Source organism: Staurois parvus, unplaced genomic scaffold, assembly GCF_062004578.1.
Source record: "Staurois parvus isolate SC_StPar_1 unplaced genomic scaffold, SC_StPar_1.0 ptg000057l, whole genome shotgun sequence".
NCBI classification, from domain to species: domain Eukaryota; kingdom Metazoa; phylum Chordata; class Amphibia; order Anura; family Ranidae; genus Staurois; species Staurois parvus.
Genome location: NW_028317853.1, coordinates 1,800,591 through 1,827,503, shown reverse-complemented (window position 1 = coordinate 1,827,503; position 26,913 = coordinate 1,800,591). Strand labels below are relative to the sequence as shown.

The window sequence follows — 26,913 nt, the reverse complement described above, 5'->3', positions numbered from 1 at the left end:
TGACAGTGCAGGGCATCTTTAAATATCGCGCCCTGCACTGTCATTGGCCACCCAGGACACGCCCCCGGGCTGTCATTGGCCGCCCAAGGCGCGCCCGCGGCTCCTACTGCGTATGCGCGGCATCCTGTCAGCCGCGGCCCGCCGGGACCTGGTTCTTGTGTCCCGGCGTGAGCTGCCGCTAGTGCGCGTGCGCCGGGGACGGAGCCGCGGCGGTCCCTGACAGATTGGATTTACTGTCCTGTCAAACTCGCCTATAGAAGTCAGTGGGACCATGCAGCAGTTGCTAACCAAAATCACAGTTTTCCAAATAAAAAAAATTGGCAACACAAAATAAAATCATTTACGAGGCAACAGGATGCCCTCCTGCATACTTGAAGGCCACGCCTCTACTGAAAAGTGATGGAATGCGTAGAAATTGTCGCAAGTCTAAATTTAGCCTTCCATCTTCAGCTAGTTGGTCGAATGCTAAAACACATGATGCCCTCACTTGGATGCACTTGATTTTGCACCATAGGAAGGTCTCAAAATGTTTGATCATCAAAAGTGACCCTTAAATTCAGAGCATTTGTTGACATTAATGAGATCATTGAGCTGTAACCTTAAGGGAAACTTGTCTTGAGATAAATATATAGGCTTCCATTGCTCTTCTCTCTTTCAAACAGTACTATTTGCTTGGCCAGTGTTTTGGCTTCAGTTGTTGTAGCTGAAGTTTAGTATAATTTTTTCTTGGTGCTATACCAAGTACATTAGTTATGTGTAATGGTGTGTATTCCATTACCTACAGGTGGCAGCTTCTGTTAAAAATCATTCTTGTTGTGTCTCCTTTGCAGCCTCCGGATAGGTAACATGAGCTGCTGCTACAAGTTAAAGTTGCACCACCTAGCCCCCCTTCTGTCCTCTTCGTTAGTCACATAACTCAGGTTACTACCCTCCCAAAATGCTTTGCATTCTGTGAATGAGCAGAGGAGATCCTATCATTCAACTGTTCCTTCTTTATTCACAGAATATGATGCAGTGTATAATAACAGCAAAATGAGTTTTATGAATGGCAGAAAGGAGATAAAAAGGGTTGGGTGAGTGGTGCAACTTTTCTCAGTAGCAGTGGCTGTTCTTAGACCAGTATAAAGGAGACCCTGCAGGGAGGATTTTCACTGGAAGCATACCTGCAGGTAATCTGATACACACCATTACACATGAGTAATATGTATGATGATGTATCTCAAAAATAAACAAACTAGCTTTAATCAGTCACTAAATTGGAAGAGGTATAGAGAAATCTGGCTAGTAACAGACATATGAGTTTGTGACACGTAAATGTTTAATCCAGACAACTAAGAGGCCAGCGATGGTGGCCTCCATTATTTTGTCATAACATCTGTACTTTTAAGTTGAACTGGTTAAAAAAAGAGATGTGTATTCATACTTAAACATTGTTGTCCTTTTTATTTATTACAAATGTCACCTCGTAGAAGGCACTATCCTTCGGAAAGAAAACAACTCTATATTAAGCACCACCCAACAACTGTGTTGTAAAAAATTGGTGAGAAGGTGGATATGTAAATCTGGAGTGCTATTTTTTTTTTTTTTTTGGCATTGCAGAAATACACTGTGGGTGGCCAATGCACCTGACAAATAGTCTGTGATGTAAGCTGTCGAACAGCTTGATCACAGATAAGGGCGCAGTGCTGATCACAGGTGACTCTGTACCTTGTGATAGCCAATCATAGCGATCACAAATGTAAGCAGTACTACTGTTCATAGTGAAAAGTATACTTTATGGCACCGCTCCAAGCTATGGATGGAAGGTCACAGACGTGACTGTGACCAAGCCCCCGGTGGGTGGGGCGAAACGCATCACAGGGTGTGGCTAGTACGGTGGCTGAGGCCATTCCTCAACATTGGACTCCTGTGGTTGGTTGAGCAGTACTACTGTTCACATTTCCCGATCTTCTTCCTTCCTTCCCTCTGAGAGCATCTCCTGCTCTCCTGAAGGTAAAAGTGCTCCCACTGATCATCAATGAAAGGGGAGCACTGGGCAACCACTTCTGAGCAGCAAGGCAGTACACAGGGAGCGCATGGACATGAAAGACCACCAAACGTTATGGGGCACTCTCCATTGATCACCAATATTTAATGGGGCACGCATCACTGATCACCAACATTTAAAGAGGCACTCGCCACCATCAATCACCATAAGGGGTACTAACTGACTGACCGACCACAGAAGGCTATAGTATCAATCCTTTAAAACAAATTTGATTTTTCAAGGCAGCACAATGAAATCCTTTTTGTATTCAGTATCTGTTTTGTTCTGTTTTTCATATACAGGATTCTGAAATATCTGATGTGCACAATGTCAAATTTTGCTTATTGTCAGGAAGACACAACTGTCAATAGATGACTGAAATGCTTGCTTAGGCACAGATTCCCTGTGTCTGCAGTTTTACCAAGGTGAAATTGTTAGCATTTCCTAGTCAGTACATTGGATAATTTAATACCCTTTATTAGGCAGCAAGAAATGGAATAATACATTCCATCTGCAGCATACATTAATATGCACCCACGGTAGTATTAGATTTGTGAGGAAGGGGGAGTTACACTTTAGGCTTGAATAGTAACAGAAGAGAAATAATATTTGTATATAAAAATGTATGATAAAAGGCTAAAATGTTGTCATCTGTTAAAAAACAGCTGGTATGCTTCATGAAGATCACAGATTTTACACATCTAGAGTGCAGTTGTGTGGACTATGGAGATTAATAAAACAATTAATCCATTTTGTAATTAATCTGCCTTTCAAGCTGAGGATCAGCATCACACTAGGATGCTTTTCTTTCTGAGAAAATGCCAAATGCCTTGCCATGCTACTACTTACCAATGAAAGGAATGAGCCTACATTTTTTCAATCATTTCTAACTGTTCCCAATTTGGGACACTTTAAAGTATATTTTAGGCTTAAACTTTCTTTCTAGTTTTAGATAAAGGAGCCACTTTTTTCCCTGCTGTTTATTTTTCATTGGGACGATTTCTCTTCACGTCTTATCCTGCAAGTAGAAGAGATGAAGGAAATGTGGGGAAATCACAAATTGATAGTTGTCACCATTAGGAGATTTCCTCAATGCTCCTAATATTTGAGTTTCAACAGTGTTTTTTCAAGTAATTTCCACTTGATATCATGAAGCCGAATTTCTGTGATTTTGCTGATGGTGAAGTGTCACCCAACTGACATTTCCCACTGCAAAATAAAAATAATCTCCGGATATGAATATAAACCTATGTGTTTTACCGTACAGCTCTAGTTGCAGGCACCTTCCAAGTGCAAAGTTCAACAGTTGGTGATGGGGCATATACGTCTTCTTTAGTGGGGTTGGTAACAATGTTCACATACATAGATATGGGCTTACAGTATATATTTGATGGACATTGTACGTTTAATTTGAGATCTATTTCAGCAGTTTTTGGGGAAACCCCAAACTGTCATTCTTATAATTCTGTTTAACTTCTTGGAACCTCAGAACATTAAAGTAGAACTTTACCCATAACAAAATAATGTTCTTTAGCAAGGAACATACATTCCATATTCATAATAATGCTACCCAAATGTGTGCTGTAAATTTCTTGCAGCATAGCTCCTGTTTCTTCTTGCTGGAAGCTCCATTTTGCTGAATCCCAGAGCCCCTGAGTAGCAGTAACCTTTAGACTGTCAGCAAATCGGCATCTACATGTTAGGCACAGTGCCGAAAAATAGAGAGCAACTGAGCATGTGCAGACCAGGGTAAGAGTATAATAATGGTTATTAAACAGTATAGGCACTTATTGTTAAAGTGTTACTAAACCCAGGACCCTGCATTCACTATATCTGGTCTCCCACAGTACACAGAATATGGGAATACAATTATTTTAGTAAATATAAACTGCTAAATACCTTTTCTTATCAGCAGTTAGAGCAGTCATGTGACTTCTATCAGTGTCTGGCCGAGCACTGGTTAAAGCTTGTAGGAGAAGTTTTAATTTTGCTCTGGCTGTCCTATGAGGCTGCATAACTGCTGACCCTCTCCCTGGACAGTACTGATTGACCCTGTGCTGATCACATGCACTCTCTCAAAGAAAAAAAAACCTCTAGCAATGCACACTAAACTGAGCATGTACAGAGTGACTCCTAGGCCTCTGTACAATCAGCAGATGGATTGGGGACAGTAGAAGGGGAGGATCAGAGAAGATAGGATCAAACAGCCTTTTTACACAATGTGAAGGATTAACCCCCTAGGTTCCACAGTGAGTATAACAAGCATGCTTTACTACATATACAGACGGATTTTACTGTTGTGAGTTTAGTAACACTTTAATGTTTTACATAGCTATGCTTGCAAAAGAGTTCAGTTTGAAGTGATCTAGCAGGACATATTTTTCAGATGAAAGTTCTACTTTAAGGTGCTGATTCTATGAATCATAAAAGACACATACACTGACACTTGGCACTCGGTGTTTAAAAAATGAAATTTGTTTCCATCTTGACCACCCCAAAAGTTTAATTACTACACCACAGACCTTTATAATATAGTGAGGAGTCTTTGGATTTTCCCCTCTCCTTGAGATGCAGAGTGAAAGTTATTTTTCAGGATGGTTTGGCACCCACATGGTCATTTTACTACCTTTTTTAAAGATTTCTGTAATTTTGAGTCCATTTGGATAGGTTATTCTCTTTTAAGAGGTTGAAGAGCACATTTATGGCAATTTAAGACTACATTTTAAAATTCTTGAATTAGCCTGACTTTGACTGGTTCTCTTTAATACATTCATCCTCCGAACTCCCCCCTCAGCCTTTCTTTTATAAGCGTCTCTAATGTGTTTATTTCCAGGCACTCTAGCAGCAGAGGCAGCTGCCTCCAGCATCCCGCTCTCTCCGCCTGCTTTATTCCTTTCCTGGGTAATTATTATTAATTTAGGTTTTTACAACCCTGGGAGATTTCAAGCTTTGGAAAAAAAAATGTAACCCCCCCCCCCCCCCCCCTCTGAAGCTTGCTAGTAATGCGAACCTATATGAATTTGAACGTTAAGTGCCATCTGGAGCTGAGGGAGGTATGAGTAGGGGAAGTATAAAAGATTGATCAAACCGATCAGTCCACTATCCAAGAGAGCTTGTTTAGCGACACCCGGAGTTGGGAAGCTTTTGTTACAAACTTGTTAGGACTGTTAGAGGGAATCTGTACTGAGAAAATATGCAGACTGTATCTTCTGCCCCCACCTTCCAAAAAGTGCTAGTTGTCTAACTCCATGCTGATTTACTGCTTTTGTTTTTGTATCACCTAGCTGGCAAATCGTGAGTTCTGAATATTCTCTGATTTCACCTGCTTAGTACCTCTTCTTGGCCAGAGGCTCAAAGTATTGTAGGGGAGAAAATCAGGTTAACAGCATTTTAGAAGGTTAGCAATGACAGGTACACTTTAATTGAAAAGTACTTGGAAAAAAAGCAGCTTTCTTGATTGTTGTTAAAACCCAACAATGACTCATTTTATTTCAGGTAATTAATAAGGAGAACTCGGACAAGAATGAGAACTTCATTCACTAAGCAAGGCTGGTGGGTGAAGTTGGAAGTTCTGATGTAGAGATTTTAGAGCTGGCATACGAAGATTCTGATTGGCTTCATCCAACCAAAACATATCCATTTTGTGTGGAATTAGGCCATCAGTAGAATTTTGTTTGGAATTTTTTGGTCTTGATTTTTTTTAATCGTAATGTGGTCAACATGAAAACTGTTTTTAACCACAGTGATGAGGAAAATTGTAGAGGGATGGAAATTTTTTCTTGAATGAACAAAATTTTAACTGCGAATGTGGTTTTATTCATGAAAGTTTATACTTGTTGTAATGTGCATCCCAAAATCAAACCTAGCATGCAAAACAGTGTTATGGAAATCAAACTTTTTAAAATTCTACTGGTGTATGGTCAATTAATTTTTAATACATTATTTATAGAGCCACTGTACTTATGTCATTTTTAGAGATGAGCGAATTATTCAAAAATTCGATTCGGCTGATTCGCCGAATTTCAGGAAGAAATTCGATTCGATGCGAATTTATTCGCTACGAAGTTAACTTATAAAAAGGGTTTCTAGGCTTCAGAGAGCCTTTAAATTAGTGCAGAACACTGTACCTTTAATTTAAATGCCCTTGGAGATGAGGAAGGAGAAGGAGAAGGATGAGAAGAAGGAGAAGGAGAAGGATGAGAAGAAGGAGAAGGAGAAGGATGAGAAGAAGGAGAAGGAGAAGGATGAGAAGAAGGAGAAGGATGAGAAGAAGGAGAAGGATGAGAAGAGGGAGAAGGAGAAGGATGAGAAGAAGGAGAAGGATGAGAAGAAGGAGAAGGAGAAGGATGAGAAGGAGAAGGATGAGAAGAAGGAGAAGGAGAAGGATGAGAAGGAGAAGGATGAGAAGAAGGAGAAGGAGAAGGATGAGAAGGAGAAGGATGAGAAGAAGGAGAAGGAGAAGGATGAGAAGGAGAAGGAGAAGGATGAGAAGAAGGAGAAGGAGAAGGATGACAAGAAGGAGAAGGATGACAAGAAGGAGAAGGATGACAAGAAGGAGAAGGATGAGAAGGAGGAGAAGGATGAGAAGATGGAGAAGGAGAAGGATGAGAAGAAGGAGAAAGAAGGATGAGAAGAAGGAGAAGGATGAGAAGAAGGAGAAGGATGAGAAGAAGGAGAAGGATGAGAAGAAGGATGAGAAGAAGGAGAAGGATGAGAAGAAGGATGAGGAGAAGAAGAAGGATGAGAAGAAGGAGAAGGATGAGAAGAAGGAGAAGGATGAGAAGAAGGAGAAGGATGAGAAGAAGGAGAAGGATGAGAAGAAGGAGAAGGATGAGAAGAAGGAGAAGGATGAGAAGAAGGAGAAGGATGAGAAGAAGGATGAGAAGAAGGATGAGAAGAAGGATGAGAAGAAGGAGAAGGATGAGAAGAAGGATGAGAAGAAGGAGAAGGATGAGAAGAAGGAGAAGAAGGAGAAGGAGAAGGATGAGAAGATGGAGAAGGAGAAGGATGAGAAGATGGAGAAGAAGGATGAGAAGATGGAGAAGGAGAAGGATGAGAAGAAGGAGAAGGATGAGAAGAAGGAGAAGGATGAGAAGAAGGAGGAGAAGGAGAAGGATGAGAAGAAGGAGAAGGATGTGGAGAAGGAGAAGGATGAGAAGAAGGAGAAGGATGAGAAGAAGGATGAGAAGAAGGATGAGAAGAAGGATGAGAAGAAGGATGAGAAGATGGAGAAGGAGAAGGATGAGAAGAAGGAGAAGGATGAGAAGAGGGAGAAGGATGAGAAGAGGGAGAAGGATGAGAAGAGGGAGAAGGATGAGAAGAGGGAGAAGGATGAGAAGAGGGAGAAGGATGAGAAGAGGGAGAAGAAGAAGAAGGATGAGAAGAAGGAGAAGGATGAGAAGAAGGAGAAGGATGAGAAGAAGAAGAAGAAGAAGGATGAGAAGAAGGAGAATTCCAAGCCGGCAAAAAGTGTATCTGCAGAGCTCCTCTAAGTGTATCTGCAGAATAGAGGAGCTCTGCAGATACAGTTTTTGCCGGCTTGGAATTATTCTTATTTTCATCCTACTTCTTCTTCTTTTTCCTCTTCATCCTCATCCTCATCCTCTTCTTCTTCTGAGGATGAGGATGAAGAAGAAGTAGGATGAAAATAAGAATAATTCCAAGCCGGCAAAAAGTGTATCTGCAGAGCTCCTCTATTCTGCAGATACACTTAGAGGAGCTCTGCAGATACACTTTTTGCCGGCTTGGAATTATTCTTGTTTTCATCCTACTTCTTCTTCATCCTCATCCTCTTCTTCTTCTTCTGAGGATGAGGATGAAGAAGAAGAAGAAGTAGGATGAAAATAAGAATAATTCCAAGCCGGCAAAAAGTGTATCTGCAGAGCTCCTCTAAATGTATCTGCAGAATAGAGGAGCTCTGCAGATACACTTTTTGCCGGCTTGGAATTATTCTTATTTTCATCCTACTTCTTCTTCTTCTTCTTCTTCTTCATCCTCATCCTCAGAAGAAGAAGAAGAGGATGAGGATGAAGAGGAAGAAGAAGAAGAAGTAGGATGAAAATAAGAATAATTCCAAGCCGGCAAAAAGTGTATCTGCAGAGCTCCTCTATTCTGCAGATACACTTAGAGGAGCTCTGCAGATACACTTTTTGCCGGCTTGGAATTATTCTTATTTTCATCCTACTTCTTCTTCTTCTTCATCCTCATCCTCTTCTTCTTCTTCTGAGGATGAGGATGAAGAAGAAGAAGAAGAAGTAGGATGAAAATAAGAATTCCAAACCGGCAAAAAGTGTATCTGCAGAGTTCCTCTATTTCTGACAGTTCTCTGACAGCTCCTTCACATGTACAGCGGTTGAAACATCTGTTTCCGAATAAAAACATCTGTATCCTAAATGGAAACAAATAGATACAATGTTTCAACCGCTGTACATGTGTTCCTTCTGTCAGAGAGCTGTCAGAAATAGCGGAGCTCTCTGCAGGGACACTTTTGCCGGCTGATCGGGAAAAATCCGATTCGCGCACCCGAAGTAGGCAAATATTCGGATTCGACGCAAATCGAATTTTTCCTGAAATTCGTATCGAATTCCGGTTCGCCTGGTTCGATTCGCTCATCTCTAGTCATTTTCATAAACCAGTATATGTAAAATATTCAACATAAATAGGCAAAAATTAAAAGATGAAGGGCAACATTTTCCAGCACTTAAAGTGTAACTGTACTGCATCTGAGCACCACAAATGCTGTTTAATAAATTTTTAATATGCAAAGCAAACTCACCCATCCCGCCATATCTCCATGCATTATTTTGCTGAGAAATCATTTTGAAAAACACCCCTTGGTATTTCTGGCAGTGGCCATCTTGTGTAAGGGCAGATGATTCATGTATTGTTTACTTCCTGGAATTCGATATGCCCTTAACTAAGTCATAAGCTAAGCAGAGAGCCTCCCCTCCTGAAGGCTTCTGGGAAGTATGACATCATTTGCTTAGGCATGGAAACCAGGAAGTAACAAGAAATTAAAAAAAAGTTTAAAACAAGTAAATATGATACACGTTCCTATCTATTCACTAATGCTAGCAGCATAAGGATTAAAAATAGTCCATGTTGATTGAGAGAGTAAAGTTCCACTTTTGCTGATTCGTTGCCCAATAGTCCCATAGAAGAATAACCGCTTGTTAACACAGTGGCTTAGTGGTTAGTCCTTCTGCCTTGCAGCACTGAGGTCTGTATGGAGATTGCATGCTTTCCCTGTGTTTGGGTAGGGATTCCTCTAGGTACTTTGGTTTCCTTCCTACACTGCAAAGATGGTTTGTTGGCACTAGTATGTATGAATGTATGCACGGAAGATATAGATCTTAGATTGTGAGGACAGAGTCTGATGGGAATGAGTAGTATGTAAATTGCGGAGTAAATTATCAACGCATTTGACAAACCTGTAGTAAATTTGTTACCTCCTCTTGCTGACAATAGCATCTTAAAATGGGCAAGAGGCTGTACAATGCAGTGATATACAGTTGCAAGAAAAAGTATGTGAACCCCTTGGGATTACATGGAGTTTTGCTTGAATTGGGCATAAAATGTGCTCTGAACGTCATCTAAGTCACAACAATAGAAGAACACAGTCTGCTGAACATAATACTACACAAACATTAGATGTTGCCATGGTTTAATTGCACATAACATGTAAACATTCACAGTGCAGGGAGGAAAAAGTATGTGAACCTTTGGACTTAATAACTGGTTGACCCTCCTTTGGCAGCATTAACCTCAACCAAACGTTTCCTGTAGTTGCAGATCAGACCTGCACAACGATCTGGAGTAATTTTGGACCACTCCTCTTCACAAAACTGTTTCAGTGTAGCAATATTCTTGGGATGTCTGGTGTGAATCACTCTCTTAAGGTCATGCCACAGCATTTCAATCGGGTTGAGGTCAGGATTCTTGACTGGGCCACTCCAGAAGGCGTATTCTGTGCTGTTGCAGCCATTGTTTTGTTGAATTACTTGTATGCTTTGGGTCATTGTCCTGTTGCATCACCCATCCTCTGCGGAGCTTCAGTTGGCAGACAGATGGTCGTACATTTTCCTGCAAAATATCTTGATAAACTCTGGAATTCATTTTCCCATCAATGACAACAATCCGTCCAGGCCCTGAGGCAGCAAAGCAGCCCCAAACCATGATGCTCCCTCCGCCATGTTTTACAGTGGGGATGAGGTTTTGATGTTGGTGTGCTGTGCCTTTTTTTCTCCACACATAGTGTTGTGTGTTCTTCCCAAACAACTCAATCTTGGTTTCATCTGTCCACAGTATATTTTGCCAGTAGTGCTGTGGAACATCCAGATGCTCTTTTGCAAACTTCAAACGTGCTGCAACATTCTTTTTGGACAGCAATGGCTTCCTCCGGGGTGTCCTCTCATGTACTCCATTCTTGTTTAATGTTTTCCTTATTGGAGATGTGTCAACAAAAATGTTAGCATGTGCCAGAGATTTCTGTAGGTCTTTAGCTGACATTCTGGGATTCTTCTTTACCTCATGCAGCATTCTGCGCTGTGCTCTTGCAGTCATTTTTACAGGACGACCACGCCTAGGGAGAGTAGCAACAGTGCTAAACTTTCTCCATTTGTAGACAGTCTGTCTTACCGTGGACACATGAACATCAAGGCTTTTGGAGATACTTTTCTAACTCTTTCCGGCTTCATGCAAGTCAACAATTCTTGATCGTAGGTCTTCTGAGAGCTCTTTTCTGCGAGGCATGGTTCACATCAGACAGTGCTTCTTGAAACCAGTAAACCCAAAACAGGTGTGTGTTTTTTAAGGGCAGGACAGCTGTCAGCAACACATCCAATATCATCACACTGATTGGAGTCAAGGTTGGCTCACTCCTGGCTCCAATTGGCTCTGGGAGAAGTCACTAAGCTAGGGCCTCACATACTTTTTCCTCCCTGCACTGTGAATGTTTACATGTTATGTGCAATTAAACCATGGCAACGTCTAATGTTTGTGTAGTATTATGTTCAGCAGACTGTGTTCTTCTATTGTTGTGACTTAGATGACGTTCACAGCACATTTTATGCCCAATTCATGCAAAACTCCACGTAATCCCAAGGGGTTCACATACTTTTTCTTGCAACTGTAAATGCTGGATGTATCTATTCTGACATGGGTGCATGCAGACATTCGTGACACTTTTACATTATGCACATAGTATAAGATCATCTCTTTTATTTTGAAGATAGTGTTCCTTTAATCTTTGTAATCTACCCCGTTGAACTCCATATACCCCCATTGATTAGTGCATTTTATGACACAGACTAAGTATGGGGGGAAGGGATGCCTGTAGCATTTGTAATAAATTAAGCTCCCCTCCCTTTGTCAATGCTCTTTAATTTAGTTGTATTTGGAAGCAGAAATTGCTTGCAAGATATTGACTCCTCAAAGCTGAAAGGAACTCCAATCATCCCTTTGTTTCACTGACACCCACTTCTGCTCCACCGATGCCAGTCCCATTAATGTCTAGCAGTAGGGTTGAATGGTTTATGTAGGCGCTTGAAATACGAATTACGAGTTTAAGATTCATGTTATACTAGGCAGGGTTTGTGGTATATTTGGACATACATGTTTCTTAATACGGTGGTTTGGGGCATCTCCATAGCTACAGAACTGTTCCTGCTCATCATACTAGTCACTCTCATCTATCGCTCGTACCCTGCTGTTCTATATACTGCTTTGGATACAAGGTTTTTCATTCCTGTCCGCGTTGAAACCTTCCAGGGCCTTTCCAGGTCATGCAATGACAGCAGGTGGTTCTAGGCCGCTGCCAAAAAGATACCTGGGCACTTGGCAAGTGGTGGCATCTGTTCTCATCATGCAATCTGTGGCAGCTTTATACACAATTGAAGAGCAATCTGCTTCAAGTGCATTTTTGGCTGTGCAGAAAGAACAAGGTGCGAATTACTTCAGACTGTCACGTCGCAGCTCTAGCTTGTGTGCTGGGATTTTAAGACGGGTCAGAACCTCCTTACCACAATCTATGTTTTACTTTCTACCATGTACGGTATCTGCAGGCATCATCTTCCGGTGTGACAGTCCTCGGCAAACACTTGCTACAGCTGAAAATTAATTGTGAATCCTGCTTTCCCTCCGGCTCTGACAGAAACACCCTTCTATTTTTAAATCGTGTTCTTTTCACCTCGCTTGATGGCTATTGCATGTCACAAGTCGTGCTGTGCTTGATGTCTTAACGTGTGTATTTTTTTTTTTAACCTGCCACCAGCTGTGTAATGTAAAATACACGAGCTCACCCACTACATTGCACAAAAAAAAAAGCGTGATCCCTAATTGGATATTCTTTAGACTTTTCCCCAGGAACACTGGCAAACATCGTTTTTAAAATCAATCGATAGTTTGTGTAGGAGATTGGTTGAATGTAGCGAAATAGGCCTACATTTTTTTTCTTCATGGGTGGCTTGTTAGTATTGCATTGTAATTATTTTCAGGGGGGCTGTAAAAAAATGGAAGCCAAAAGTGGTGCCATTACTGTGACCAGATTCCTGACATCAGATACTAGTTACTGCTTTTCTCTAGCAAACTTGAAGTCAAAAGCAGAGATATAAACTTGGAAGAAGATTTTAAAGCAACCTTTCTCAACCTTTTTATATCCCAAGAATACTTATCCTCTTGGCGCTGGCCGAACGCAAATGTGTGGCCTCCCGGCGTCTGGGCCTAGATGCCAAGCGGCCGCACATTTGCGTTCTATTAAAAAAATATATATGTGCTGAGAGCGCGCGTGTCCGGTACTCACGGAAAGGTCCTGATCTTCTCTTTCGATCGGGACCTTTCCTGATCATGTGACTACTGTGACGGCCTGTCACGGCGGTCACATGACTCTAAACCCAGCCCCGCCTCCCGGCTTCTTAAACCCTTAAAGGTCTGGGAGGCGCCGGCGTTAAGGGTTAAAAATAACTTTTAGGTCTTGGGGAACCTCTGCTGAAATGAATTCATCTGGTGGTCAATGGGAAGAATGCAGTGGTGACTAGAATGCCACCTTTGGGGCCCTTTCATACAGGCTTTCCTATCCAGTCTGCCTGTCAGTTTTTCAGGCGGACTGAATCAGAAGCTCTATGAAGAGCTATGAATAAGTAGATGTTAGGCTTCATGTACATGAGCAGCTGCTAAACACGAGTTTAGGAACTTTTGGATTTTTTTTTGCCAAAGCTCCTAAACTCCACTCCACAAAAGCCTAGGTGTCCATGTACACATAGGCTTTTAGCAGAGTTTAGAAGCTGCCGTGTTTAGGTGAGTTTAAACCTCCCACTTTTGAATGTGGAAGAATCATGTTCAGGACAGGAGCGTTTGACTGCCTACCATGGTTGCTGCAATTTGTGTTTTTCCTGCGGTCAGGGTAGGCTCATGTACATGGAGCCTAAAAGAACTTGTGTGTTCACATCCGGTTACCTCCAAGTCCATCCATGTCCGTAAACCCCCCCCCAAACCCCCACCTAAACGTGATGGATCGGTGTTGACCCGATGTAAACTGACACAAGTACATTTAGCTCATAGATCTAACACGGATCTGCCACCGTCCACTGTAAAAATGTCTCAAAACTCACATTCATCTTGTTCACCTCAAATTCAGCTGAAGATCTGCTCATGGATCCCTTTCTGAATGGCCTCCATCTGAAAGGACCCTTATTGGTCAGCCTTTCTTTTTTATTTGTTGAAAAAACTAGTCATGGGTGACCAAAGTAAAAACAGAAATTTGTTTCTTTTCAAAAAACATAAACATTTAACAAAAAACAGAATAGAAATAAATGTACAACATCCATAAATGTGTTTATGCCCACAATAATACCAAAGGATGTAGAGTAGACCGTTTCCATTTTTTTTTCTGCAAAGATGAACTGACTCGGATGTAAACAGACAATGTTTGTTTACATCTGCCTGCTCATAGGCATACAATGTGGTTCAGTTTGGAGCCGCCTGTCAGTTTTGTAAGGCCCTTTTAAATAGCTAAAAAAGATTGGCCGTGAAAGGGAGAAGGCCACCCATACTGGTGCAACTGTGGTAGGGAGAAGGGTGCTCCGATTAGGTGCGACTGACACCTTCTTCGGAACCAGAAAATTGAGCTGCGACAAGACCTGGAAGTACTCACAGCCATGAGTCAGATGCAGCGTTGGAAGGTAGGTAGCACTGACATAACAATAGGAACGTGTTTCAGCCACAGGGATTACATAGACCCATAGATCTCTACAACTAAGCCTTGTTAGAGGGTCGGTCCTAGACGAGGACTGTCAATGTTAAGCCTGCGGATATCCTTCCTAATAAATGTGGACACCTGTGATCCCTCCGGTGGAGTGTCTTTCTTCTTCGAACTGATCTGATTGTAGTCATTTACCAGTATTGGTTTGAAACTGCTCTAGAGGAAGAACAGACAGTTCATATTTCACAATTTTTGATAAAAGAAGCCCCTATTACAAACTTGATCCTACATATTTGGTTTTACTTAATACATTTTTATGGCTTTGAAATACTCTTTCCACAGCTTTGATAGCTGGAAAGCCCGTGATTTATTTGGATTGTGGTAATGAATGATGTCATAGATAGTGTTTGTACCACCTCGCAGAGCACTGAAGACATTAGGAGAAAGGGCTCGCTTTACAATTTAAATGTCCCGGTTTTTGCCTCTTGGGAAGCAATCTGTGAACATAAATTAAATTACTTCCCCCTTGTTTTAAAACTAATTAAATTGCTCCAAGTAAAAGGATGCGCTTACAATCATTCTTGCTGACAAAACTGAAGATTTGTGCAGGGCATGTGATAAAAATGTGTATTGAGCTGTAGTCATCTCATTGAGGTATATATGTGCATTGAGCTATCAGGCATGTCATTGGGACATCTCAGTTTGTCCAGTATAATAAAGACAAATGAAGCTTTACATGGAAATATATGAAAAACCAAAAAGGCCTAACGTCTTATTTTTCTGGCCTAAGGAATTACAGTGGAAATCTAATTGGTTAGACCAGATACAAACAACTATGTTTAATTACTAAATACAGTGGGGGCCAAAAAATGTATACTCCATCAGTTATCTACGCCCTGTTTTAAAACCCAAATTGAATGACTGTATTCCTTTAGGGCTAGACTTACCATAAACAGAAAAATATGTGCTTGCGAAGCCACAAATATTAACATTGCATATGGCAGTTGGGTAAGGCAATACTCTAATTTAGCTGGGTTGAAAATTATTGTCCAAACAGTGACTGCACCCAATTAGATGCAGCCACTGTTTGGGTATTCAGGTTGCTGTGGATGTTGTGGCTGCCTGAATATGATTGAAGGCAGGGAGATTCCTCCATTCTTCTATTTAGGGTGGATAGGGGAATCTGATGCAGTCTGAGAGGCAATCTTTAGAGCGATGACTGCATATATGTACACTGTATGCAGTACTGCATGTACTGTACACCGATCAGCCATTACTTTATGACCACTGACAGGTTAAGTGATTAACATTGTTTATTTCCTTACAATAGCATCTGAAAGTTAGTGGGATATATTGGGTAGCAAGTAAACATGTTGTCCATGAAGTTGATGTGTTGAAAGCAAAAAAAAAAAAAAAAAAAAAGGGCATCGCAGTTTGTTGTGTATGGGGCTGAGTAGCCGTACACAGATCCCTGTGCCCATGCTAACTCATGTCTATTTCCTTTATTTTCACCTGGTGATCCTGCCAGTAAGTTGTCTGTCTTTAAAAAAGAAAAACTGTTTCTGTTTGCTCTTACTGATTATGAAGTGGGAGCTGGAGTTTGGCTTCACTTTGTTAGTGTATCTAAATCTGCTAGTGAATCGATCCTTCCCCTTCCCCCAGGCTGACAATGCTGCTGTCCAAAGGTGCCCAGTACTTTCATTCAAAGTAGGAGCACTCTAATAGAGGAGTTGTGTTACTGGCCATATCACTAGGTCAGGGATGCATGATTTATATCTCCTGACACCTGGGACATGCAGTTACAGGTGCCGGGCAGCTGTGGATTTTTTTTTTCATTAGCTCTGTTGTGGGCAAGCAACCTCATTGAAGTCAATGGGATGTGATTTTGCATTGAAATCAGTGGGGGTGTGATTTTGCATTTAAGTCAATGGGGCATTGTTTTGCATTGATTTTGCCGCAATTCCAAAACACCCAGGTGTGAATGGGAGCTATCAAAGCGGACACCAGAGCTTGATTTGGGCTTTCGGCAGGTGCTAGTACTGAGCGCCCAAGTGCTTCTATGTGCCAGGGTAACCTGAAGGGATAAAGTTTTTTTTTTTTTCCTTTTTTTTTTTTTCCCCCCTCACTGCGGCTGGGCCTTATTTACTCGCCCAGCAGATATAAACGAGCCCAACACTTCCATTTCCTGATGAGCACCCAATCGTTTCTCATTACACTGCAAGGTCTTTCTCCTCCCCGCTAGTCCCCGGGTGTGGTTCTGGAAACGGGCAGGGAGTGGAGGAGGAGATAAACAGCGTAATGTTAAAAATATTAAAAGTTTAAGTCACCATATATAGCCTCTTTCGTTTTTAAAAGCCCCAGAATATTCCTAAAAGCACCTCAGATTTAAATACGCTTTGATAATTTTTTTTTTTTCAGGACAAGTAAATTGTCATGAGGGACAAGTAGATCCCTTGGACAGGTAGTATTTAGAAAAATTTCCACACCACTGCAGGGAAGAACACTGAACCTAAAATAATATTGGTTTAATACCGCTTTAAAAGATCTGTTCCTGATGGCTCGGTGCCAGACACCACAGCATATCTTCAGAGGTATAGTGCAGTCCATTCCTCGATCGGTCAGGACTGTTGTGGTGGCGAAAGGTGACCCACTCAATATTAGGTGGGTGGTCATCAAGTTATAGCTACCGGTAATTTATATTTTTCATTTTGCTCGATATGTACATAAATGTGTATGTATATACTGTATATGTGTGTGTGTATATATCTTATTGTATATACATTGTGTGTGTGTGTATATATGTTTGTGTGTATGTATGTATGTGTATATATATATATATATATATATATATATATATATATATATGTGTGTGTAGTGTGTGTGTGTATATATATATATGTGTGTGTGTGTGTGTGTGTGTGTGTGTGTGTATATATATATATGTGTGTGTGTGTGTGTGTGTGTATATATATATATGTGTGTGTGTGTGTGTGTGTGTGTGTGTGTATATATATATATATATATATATATATATATATGTGTGTGTGTACTGTGTGTGTGTGTGTGTATATATATATATACAGTGGGGATCGAAAGTTTGGGCACCCCAGCTAAAAATTTGTATTAATGTGCATAAAGAAGCCAAGGAAAGATGGAAAAATCTCCAAAAGGCATCAAATTACAGATTAGACATTCTTATAATCTGTCAACAAAATTTAGATTTTATTTCCATCATTTACACTTTCAAAATAACAGAAAACAAAAAAATGGCATCTGCAAAAGTTTGGGCACCCTGCAGAGTTAATATCTTGTACTGCCCCCTTTGGCAAGTATCACAGCTTGTAAACGCTTTTTGTAGCCAGCCAAGAGTCTTTTAATTCTTGTTTGAGGTATCTTTGCCCATTCTTCCTTACAAAAGTCTTCCAGTTCTTTGAGATTTCTGGGCTGTCTGTCACGCACTGCTCTTTTAAGGTCTATCCATAGATTTTCAATTATGTTGAGGTCAGGGGATTGTGAAGGCCATGGCAAAACCTTCAGTTTACGCCTCTTGATGTAATCCCCCGTGGATTTCGAGGTGTGTTTAGGATCATTATCCATTTGTAGAAGCCATCCTCTCTTTAACTTCAGCTTTTTCACAGATGGCATCAAGTTACCATCCAAAATTTGCTGAAATTTTATTGAATCCATTTTTCCTTCTACTCGTGAGATGTTCCCTGTGCCACTGGCTGCAACACAACCCCAAAGCATGATTGATCCAACCCCATGCTTAACAGTTGGACAGAGGTTCTTTTCATTAAATTCTGTGCCCCTTCTTCTCCAAACGTACCTTTGCTCATTCCGGCCAAAAAGTTCAATTTTAACCTCATCGGTCCACAGAACTTGTTTCCAAAATGCATCAGGCTTGTCTATATGTTCATTTGCAAAGTTCAAACGATGATTTTTGTGGTGAGGACGTAGAAGAGGTTTTCTTCTGATGACTCTTCCATGAAGACCATATTTGTACAAGTATCTCTTTATAGTGGAATAGTGTACCACAACTCCAGTGTCTGCCAGATCTTTCTGGAGGGATCGTGCAGTCAAACGTGGGTTTTGAATTGTTTTTCTCACAATCCTGCGAGCTGTTCTGTCTGATATTTTTCTTGGTCTTCCAGATGTTGCTTTAACTTCCACTGTTCCTGATGACTGCCATTTCTTAATTACATTCTGAACAGAGGATATTGACATCTGAAAACGCTTTGCTATCTTCTTATAGCCTTCTCCAGCTTTGTGAGGGTCAGCTATTTTCAGTTTCAGTTTTCTAGACAACTGCTTAGAAGAACCCATGGTGCTGATGTTGGGGCAAGGTCAGATGACTCTGGGCATTTAAAACCTTTGAGATTGACATCACCTGGTCTTCCCAGACGATGATTGAGAACAATCCATGACACTGGCAGGTCTCAGCTTGGCAAAGGGGGCAGTGCATGCTATAAATTCTGCAGGGTGCCCAAACTTTTGCAGACTCCATTTTTTTGTTTTCTGTTATTTTGAAAGTGTAAATGATGGAAATAAAATCTAACTTTTGTTGACAAATTATAAGAATGTCTAATCTGTAATTTGATGCCTTTTGGAGATTTTTCCATCTTTCCTTGGCTTCTTTATGCACATTAATACAAATTTTTAGTTGGGGTGCCCAAACTTTCGATCCCCACTGTATATATATATATATATATATATATATATATATATATATATATATATATATATATATATATATATATATATATATATATGTGTGTACTGTGTGTGTGTATATATGTGTGTACTGTGTGTGTGTGTATATATATACAGTCATGGCCGAAATTGTTGGCACCCTTGATATTTCTCCAGGAAATCATGTATTTCTCACGAAACGTATTGCATTAACACATGTTTTGCTATACACATGTTTATTCCCTTTGTGTGTATTGGGACAAAACAAAAAAAGGGAGGAAAGAAAGCAAATTCGACATAATGTCACACAAACCTCCAAAAATGGGCTGGACAAAAGTATTGGCACCCTTTCACAACTGCGGATAAATAAGAATGTTACAAGCATGTGATGCTCCTGTAAACTCACCTGGGGCAAGTAACAGGTGTGGGCAATATAGAAATCACACCTGAAAGCAGATAAAAAGGAGAGACGTTCACTTAACCTTTGCATTGTGTGTCTGTCTGTGCCACACTAAGCATGGACAACAGAAAGAGGAGACGAGAACTGTCTGAGGACCTGAGAACCAAAATTGTGGCAAAATATCAACAATCTCAAGGTTACAAGTCCATCTCCAGAGAACTAGATTTGCCTTTGTCCACAGTGCGCAACATTATCAAGAAGTTTGCAACCCATGGCACTGTAGCTAATCTCCCTGGTCGTGGACGGATGAGGAAAATTGATGAAAGATTGCAACGCAGAATAGTCCGGATGGTGGATAAGCAGCCCCAAACATGTTCCAAAGACATTCAAGCTGTCCTGCAGGCTCAGGGAGCATCAGTGTCAGCGCGAACTATCCGTCGACATTTAAATGAAATGAAACGCTATGGCAGGAGACCCAGGAGGACCCCACTGCTGACACAGAGACATAAAAAAGCAAGACTACAGTTTGCCAAAATGTACTTGAGTAAGCCAAAAGCCTTCTGGGAAAACGTCTTGTGGACAGATGAGACCAAGATAGAGCTTTTCGGTAAAGCACATCATTCTACTGTTTACCGAAAACGGAATGAGGCCTACAAAGAACAAAACACAGTACCTACGGTAAAATATGGTGGAGGTTCAATGATGTTTTGGGGTTGTTTTGCTGCCTCTGGCACTGGGTGCCTTGACTGTGTGCAAGGCATCATGAAATCTGAGGATTACCAAAGGATTTTGGGTCGCACTGTAGGGCCCAGTGTCAGAAAGCTGGGTTTGCGTCCAAGATCCTGGGTCTTCCAGCAGGACAATGACCCCAAACATACGTCAAAAAGCACTCAGAAATGGATGGCAAAGAAGCGCTGGAGAGTTCTGAAGTGGCCAGCAATGAGCCCAGATCTAAATCCCATTGAACACCTGTGGAGAGATCTTAAAATTGCTGTTGGGAAAAGGTGTCCTTCCAATAAGAGAGACCTGGAGCTGTTTGCAAAGGAAGAGTGGTCCAAAATTCCGGGTGAGAGGTGTCAGAAGCTTATTGATGGTTATAGGAAGCGACTGATTTCAGTTATGTTTTCCAAAGGGTGTGCAACCAAATATTAAGTTAAGGGTGCCAATACTTTTGTCCAGCCCATTTTTGGGGTTTTGTGTGACATTATGTCATATTTGCTTTTCTGCCTCTGTTTTATATTTGTTCCAATACATACAAAGGGAATAAACATGTGTATAGCAAAACATGTGTTAATGCAATACCTTTTTTGTGTGAAATACTTGATTTTCAGGAAAAATATCAAGGGTGCCAACAATTTCGGCCATGACTGTATATATATATATATGTATATATATATATGTGTACTGTGTGTGTGTGTGTGTGTGTGTGTGTATGTATATATATATATATATGTGTACTGTGTGTGTGTGTATATATATATGTGTACTGTGTGTGTGTGTGTGTATATGTATATATATATATATATATGTGTGTGTGTATATATATATATATATATATATATATGTGTGTGTACTGTGTGTGTATGTATATGTATATATATATATATATATATATGTGTGTGTGTGTGTATGTATATATATATATATATATATATATATATATATATATATAATTTTTTTTTTTTTCTTTTTTTGGTCATACCCTCAAGAGTTGGAGACACTGCTTTTAGTACAAGATCTGGCAGCATGCCCAATGTATATCTAATTTGTCTTATACTGATGTGATGACTGTTGTTCCATTTGTACTTTTATGAGGGTCGCAGCTGTTGCAGATGAAATGCGGTGATGCATACATGAAAGGCCATAGCGCATCTTAGACCCCTGCAAGAAGCTTCTTGAGGGATTCATACAATGTGACACATGGACTATTGGCTAGATTTAATTCACTTAACTGACAAAAAGCGTATTGGTTGTCTTGGCTGCTCATGTGTATGAAGCAGTAACAGGCAGGTAATACAACAACATTGCTATTGCATCACTGACATTTTAATGTAATAAAATATAGACATATTTTCAATAAGAAAGCGCTACAAAGGGACCATGACTTTGTAAATTTGGGCATTTAAGGGCCGGTATTGGTACTATGGTGATGTGAGCATACCTCCACATGTCCCAGCTTGGAAGAATGTGTTTTTTGGAGACAAAAGGAGAAAGGGGGAATATCTTGTCAAAGGTGGGAACTGCTTTATGAAAAATGTAGTAAGTACTTGGCATATTGAGGGTGGGGTTGGCATGCTTTTTACATGGCCTAATATGAGGGAAATACATAGGCTGCCAATAACAAACTCCTTGTAAAATGGCAATTGTTTGCGTGTCATGCTGATATAATAGGTCCAACCAGTGACCCACATATGTGCATCAAGGGAAGTTACGACTCCTGATACTACATACTTCCTCCCAGCCAGTGACTCCGATAGAACTGAAGGCATCAGATCAGTATAGACAGTAAGTTGGTTAGTATTTTCAGGAGTTTAGTGACAGCTCCTCCTCTATTCCTCTTATGATAGGGTAGTGTTCTATCAAAAAATTGGCATTGTGAGCATATCGACATGCCGAAAAATTTCCATCCAGATCAATATCCACTGAAATTGTGTAGCAAAGGATGGCCATGCAAACAGTTGGCTATTTTATTACTTAGATTTGAACCTCCATCCTTTGCAGAATCTGACATGTCCTCCAGCCTTTGGGACCTGCTATGATTTTTAGTATCATATGTGCTAGAAAGTGTCATATTAGCTTTTTTTTTTTTTTTATAGACCCCATTGTCTGTAATGGATAGCATACGGTTCACCATCATCAGGCAGACTTTAACATTCTTGTAGTAATCAGCCAGTCATGCTTCCATGAAAGGCTAAAGGCTGCTTGGTCCTGTATTTAGAGATAATTTAGCTTTTGTAAAATCAGAGGCTAATTTTCATTCGACTTTCTTGCAGCCAAATTGCAGAGCACAGCAGAGCCACTAAGGGGCACTCACATTATTATAATGTTCATTCACAAGAAAAAAGGCTTCCTCTTTTGACCGTGAATTTGTGCTACCTGTTGTATTTTAAGTTTTAAATTTATTTTCTATTCTGTTTTTTTTTTTTTTTGTTCAGAATGTATTCCTTTGGTGTTTAGAATTTTGATCTCTATAGATGTTTCTACAGAATTATAACTGTAACATAAATATGCACATTGCATAGCCAATTAAAGCAGAATTTCACTGAAAAACAGAAGTTCTAATCTTCCTCCTCCCCTCCCTCCTCTGCTAATAATGAAAACATTTTTTGGGGGGAGTGTGGGTACCTATTTCTAGCAGGGACCCACTCCCACTTCTGCTCTAATCACCTAGCGGAGGTTTGCCCCATCCCTTTCTACCCACAACCTCCTGGCACACATCACAGGTCCCAGGAAGCAGCAGAGCCATTCACAAAGTGCAGCGCGGCTGGCGTCTGCACCGCGGGTAGCTGTCTGTGAAGCCACAAACAGTCACAGCCAGATTCCCACAGTGAACATGCTGGCACAGGGGACCCAACACTGGCGAAGAACCGGCCCGAGTGAGGACAGTGCTGGATCCTTGGACTGGCAGATGTTTTTTCATTAAGTCAGCAACTACAGTATTTGGAGCTGCCGACTTTTATTTATTTATTTTTTAAAAGATGCTGAAGAACACTTTAAAAGTGATGTTTTTTATGTGTGTCTTTAATTTCTGATAGGAGTTATGATCTTAACCAGAGTAATAATGGCAGTAGGTCAGCCTTTTGCAACCACTTTTTTCTGGTGGTACTGCATTACCAAAGCAAGTTTTTTTCTTCCATCTCCTTGTTCTAAAAATCTATTTAATATACTGTATGGTCTCCAGGCAATGTACTAGATATTCAACTGATATGACATGAACTAAGATTGTTCTCAGCCAAAAGGGCAAGAATTGATTTTCTCAACCTTTCTAACATGGAGGAACCCTTGAAATAACTTCTATTATATCTGCAACTCAGTCTGCCTTGGTGTGATGGACATTCCTTACATTTGTAGTCATTAGGAAGATCACCCCACCTCACCCCACCTCACCTCACCTCACCTCACCTCACCCCACCTCACCCCACCTCACCCCACCTCACCCCACCTCTATCCGCTGCTGGAGAAAACCCTTGAAATAACTTCTATTATATCTGCAACTCAGCCTGCCTTAGCGTGATGGACATTCATTACATTTGTAGTCATTAGGAAGATCACCCCACCTCACCCCACCCCACCTCTATCAGCTGCTGGAGAAAACCCTTGAAATAACTTCTATTATATCTGCAACTCAGTCTGCCTTAGCGTGATGGACATTCCTTACATTTGTAGTTATTAGGAAGCCCACCTCACCCCACCCCATCTCACCTCACCCCACCTCTATCAGCTGCTGGAGAAACCCTAGTTGAGAGTGGGTGCTGTAGATTAGAACATCTCCAGCACCCTCTCTCAACTAAGGTTTCTTCTCTAGAACATGTTCAAGCTCGATCATTGAAGTGGACCTTTGCCAAAATAAAATCCATTCTAAAAATATAATTTTATTGGACAAATAGAGTAAGTGTTGAAACACATACATTGCAGAAAAAAGTGCTCACTAACATGTGAGGCCTCTGGATGTGCTGTGTAAACTGTATGTAGATGAGGCTGTATACAGCACTGTGTCCTAGTGTGAGCCGGGAATTTCCTGTCTCATACCCAGAATACAATATAGTCTGATTGAGGGGCACTCAGCTAATCATGGAAAGTGATGTATTCTATCAATGAATACAAAGCTTCCTCTGATTGGCTGAGTGAGAGGTTGTGACAACATCAGCCTGCCTTTCTGACTCAGCCAATCAGTGGAAGCTTTGTATTCATTGATAGAACACATCGCTTTCTGTGATTGGCTGAGTGCCGCTCAGACAGACTCTATTGTATTCCGGGTATGAGACAGGTCTCAGCTCATACCAGAACACAGTGCTGTATGTAGCCTCAGCTACATACAGTTTATACAGCACATCCAGCAGCCTCACATGTTACTGAGGGACATAGTTTGTTTGGACCAACTTGGAGGCGAACTTGGGAGCAACATGGCGCATGTTCAAATCACATGTGAGGATTGCCTTGACTGTTCCGTATGACACACTGGCAGTGGCAGTAGTGTTGTGGATTGTTCTCCGATAATCATCCTGCACAAGTTGCCAAATGGTTTCAACATTTTGACATTTTTTATATTTTCGGGGGTTGAGCGCATTGAAGGTCTTCCTGATCTCTTGTCGTCTTCCAGTGATGTTGTTCTGCTCTTGAAGTGCGTGTGCCACTCAAAACACCTCGATCAACGATTGCAGCATCGCCATAAACTTGCCGAATCATGTCAAACGTCTCTGTGGAAGATTTGCCCAGTTTCATGCAGAATTTCACGTTTGCTCTTTCTTCTAACTTGCTGTCCATGATGAAATGGCAGACGTGGTAATGCACGTGGTCAGAATAGCACCAGTTGCACAGCTCCCAATGTACACAGGACAACGTGCTGCCATCTGTTGGTGTGTTACAAAACTAGTCTCAAAACTTTTTGATACCTCCTCTTATGTAAAGTATACCAAAAGCCAGACTTCAGCTTTAAGTACAGATCTCTTGTAAGGGTTTCTTAGGTTGGGCCTCAGTATGAATACCAGACAGTTAACAGGGTGTTTTTAAAATACGAAAACACCATCTTAGTAATTTATTTGTACATGACAATTATGACTGTCTGAGACAAGAAACTGCCTGCAGATATCACTTTACACATATAAATTGTCTTTACATTAGCAGAGGTTTTGGGTTATGTCATAAGTGAGAACATTTCACTGACATATTTTTTTCCAAAGGAAATATAACCTCAACCCAATATAGAAGATGTATCATTAGAACAATTTAGTTAATATAAAATTGTCACAGTCGCAATAACTCTTGCTTCATACAACAATTGATCCAATTACATCTGCTGGGTTGCTATGGTATCCAAGTTTTATTACTGGCACTGGGTGTTCTTGTGGTATAGGATTTTTTTTTCTTTATAGTAGCTGTTTGTTTGTCCTATACAGATTTGATTTGATAATTATTTTTAAACTGTGTTGGTGTCAGTGACGCAGGGAAGACCTTTGGCCTTGTACATCATAAACTGTTTCTTCTTCCTTTCTTTGAAATATTCTCTTTCCAAATGATTGGCTTAATCCCTTTTAACTGTCCTGATCTTCAGACCCAAAATTAATATTGTGTACACAGTGATTTGTCTCCATGGAACCTTTGAACAGTTTCTAGTTTCCTGGCTTAAAGCTGTATTAAACTCCAAAACAAAAGTGTAATATATTGCAGCTTACCAATTCTTTAATGTGGCGACTACAACTGTTTTGTTTTTTGTTTTTTTGGTCCTACTGATCAAGCTTGTAACATATTTTCTGTCCTAGGTGTCTCCACTCTACTGATGGAGCAACGGAGACACCCTTGGACTACAGTGTTGTCAATCTGGGGAGAGGGGAGTGTTAGGTGTACTTAGAAGATTTAGATGAACTTGATTGACAAGTTAACACTGAACTCCAGCCAACACTTTTTTTTAAACTGTTACAGCAACTGTTTTTTTTTTTACCTTTTTGTCATAAAGGTTTCACATACCGGAATGGAAGCTGACCATTGTAAGCACCCCTGTGAGTAGTACATAGTTTCTCTTGACCCTCTAACTGCCATTTTTGCTGAACAGCTTGATCTGTTGAAGGACAAATAACAGACTTGCTGTCTGGATCACCAGGTAAAAATAAAGGCTAGAAAAACGAATGCAACCACCACATTTAAGGATTTGTAAGCTGCGATACATTACATTTTTGTGCTTAACCTCTTCACGCCGAGAGCACGCAAATGTGCTGCCTCTCAGTGTCTGGGCCTTGACGCCGAGCAGCCGCACATTTGCGTGCAATTAAAAAAAAAATCTGCTGAGAGCGCACGCCCTGCTTGCTCTCAGCGTGCATGTCTGGTACTCCTCTTTTGATCAGGACCTTTCCCGATCATGTGACCGCCGTGACAGCGAATCACGACGGTCACATGACCCTGAAACCCTTAAAGGGCTGGGAGGCATCGGCGCCAAGGGGTTAATACTGCCTTAAGGCGCCTGTCACACAGCCTCTGACATGCATATGTTTATATGTGTTTATAGGATATTTCCTAAAAATATCAATGCATGTCATGATTGTTGGCCCATTTCACATTGGATTCCAGCAGTTTGTTTTGGACCTATGATTACACAGATTATAAAAAGGAATTACATTGTATCCATATAGGTGACTAGATGTAGGCAGATATGGATTGCCTGCTGAGATGGAGTGGAGGGCACCCAACTGAAAGGGGCCTCAATGGTATAATGCACACGTCTTAAGGCATGTAACTGCATTGACATTTCACTAATAAAGAATTTGTACATTTTGCATATCAATGTAAAACAAACACTATATTTTCTAGATCAGAAGTGTTTAAATAAAACAAAGGAGCCCTGTGTGAATGAAGCCTAAAACTTATTTAATTTGGATTTTTGCCATTTGA

At 40.7% G+C, this 26,913-nt stretch overlaps 1 protein-coding gene and 1 pseudogene across 8 annotated transcripts in view; one reads left to right on the top strand and one right to left on the bottom strand.

The window, feature by feature from the left end:
- AGRN (agrin) overlaps nucleotides 1-26,913 on the top strand; it is a 653,845-nt gene that overhangs the window by 215,263 nt on the left and 411,669 nt on the right. The gene's annotated exons all lie outside the window — the stretch shown is intronic.
- LOC149469929 (U2 spliceosomal RNA) lies at nucleotides 23,112-23,283 on the bottom strand (annotated as a pseudogene).